The sequence below is a fragment of the Myotis brandtii genome, unplaced genomic scaffold (assembly GCF_000412655.1).
Source record: "Myotis brandtii unplaced genomic scaffold, ASM41265v1 scaffold797, whole genome shotgun sequence".
In the NCBI taxonomy this organism is placed as follows: Eukaryota; Metazoa; Chordata; class Mammalia; order Chiroptera; family Vespertilionidae; genus Myotis; species Myotis brandtii.
In genome coordinates, this window is record NW_005371210.1 from 569,856 (window position 1) to 572,130 (window position 2,275).

Genomic DNA, 2,275 nt, shown 5'->3' on the forward strand with positions numbered 1-2,275 from the left:
TGCGGGGCCTGTGGAGCCGGCAGATGCCCTCAGAGCACCGCACGGTCCCGCACAGGTGCTCCCGTTCCTTCCGTAGATGCTGCACTACGTGTGCGGGCGGATGTATTTACAGGGTCCGTTCGGGAGGGAGAACCGCACGGTGCTTTGAACAGAGAGTTTAATATAATGACTTACTAACGGGATTGTAGCAAGGAGGCTGAGGGGAAGTAAACTGGACTATAGAGAATGGCAAGAAGCAAGGCAGAAGCCCCAGGCCATGAAGGGGCTCCCAGCGAGGACCCCACTCTGCCCCCCGGCCGCGATCTGGGCCTCTGGCCGAGGACTAGCTGTGGCTCCCCGGGTGGCAGAGAGGCCGCTTGGCGCTGCCCTGGAGGAACCACTGGAAATCCTCCTTGTACTTAAGGCAGCGGTTCTCAACCTGTGGGTCGCGACCCCTTTGGCGGTCAAACGGCCCTTTCACAGGGGTCGCCTAAGACCATCCTGCATATCAGATATTTACATGACGATTCATAGCAGTAGCAACATTACAGTTATGAAGTGGCAACGAAAATAATTTTATGGTTGGGTCACAACATGAGGAACTGTATTTAAAGGGCCAGAAGGTTGAGAACCACTGACTTAAGGGGTCGCCAGGGGACGCTGGTGGACGCGGGGGCTGCTGGCCACCAGCAGTGTGAGCGCTGGAGGGGAGACCCGCTGAGAGCGGAAGGAGCCTGCAGTCCAGCCCCGCGCAGCGCAACCAGCAGGAAAAGTTCTTCCTCCTGCAGTGTCTCCCGGGCACCCGCCACTGACAAAGCGGAACATCACACCTGCCGGCCAGAAAAGTAACCGTCAGATCCCTCCCCACGGAGCAGGCACTGAAGTTTGCATTGGGAGCTGACATATAGTGCATTGGTAATAGGCATGATATGCAGGGCATATTCACTCAGTCCCCTACCTACAGGTATTGTATTTATTTCCAGTCTTTTGCTAGTAGAAAAGGTGGAATTATGCAAATAACAGTATGCAAAGTGGAATATTCCAGGGTATCGATTTAACAAACACGTAAACCAGCCCTAGCTGGTTTGGCTCAGTGGATAGAGCATCAGACTGCGGGCTGAAGGGTTCCAGGTTCAGTTCTGGTCAAGGGCACATGCCAGGGTTGGGAGCTCAGTCCCCAATGTGGGGGCGTGCAGGAGGCAGCCAACCAATGATTTTCTCTCATCATTGACGTTTCTAACTCTCTCTCCCTCTCCAGTCCTCTCTGAAATAAGTATATATTTAAAAAAGAAACACACAAACCCATTGTAATATAGACTATTGGAACATATTGGACCTTATTTAGACCCAATTTAAACTAAAAAAGAATGAGATGCTTGGGGAACCTAGACACTGACTACAGTGTTTTCCCCCAAAATATATTCTCATTGATTTCAGAGAGGAAGGGAGAGGGAGAGAGATACAGAAATGCCAGTGATGAGAATCATTGATGGGCTGCCTCCTGCACGCCCAACACTGAGGATCCAGCCCACAACCCAGGCATGAGCCCTTGACCAGGAACCGAACCCCGGTCCCTGCAGTTTGCAGCCCACACTCTATCCACTGAGCCAAACCAGCTGGGGTGACACTGACTACATTTTTAAATGAAATTAAGTGCCCGTACTTTGCTTTTTCCCCCACACATTATGGCATTGTGTTTATATTTTCAAAACATTAACAAAAATATATACAAATGACTACCTAAAATTATCCACTTGTTCATGCTGAAAATGGAAGATGTCTTCTGAGAGGTACTGACATAGATTTAAGCAAAGCAGAACGTTAAGACCTGAATTAAAGGGATGCATTTATAAAAAGCTGTATGCACCCAAAATTCTATAAATAAAAAAATGTAATGGGGAAAATTCTGAAGACCATAGTCAGGTGTCTGGGACCTGGACTGGCCTTTAAATATTTTGTTGACCTCTGGGATGGCGAGGTTCTGGGATTCCCGAGGAATGCTGGTGTTTGATAAAGACAAAGACACCCACAAGATCCTTTGCTTACTCTCCCCTGAATTCTTCAGGCCATGCTCAGTTCTGATTGTCCTGGAAGAGCATGCGCTGATTTTATAAAACATTCATTATTATCAGTTGGACATTTCGGGTTAGCTCTACACGTGGTACCATTTCTTGGAGGGAAAAAAAAATTTCTTGGTAAGGTGTAAGGGCAGAGTCACCAACATGCCCGGTAAGACGCCGTGGAGGGACGCCAGCGCCCTCGTGCTTCGGGGACCACGTGCGCCCGGTCCGCCGCG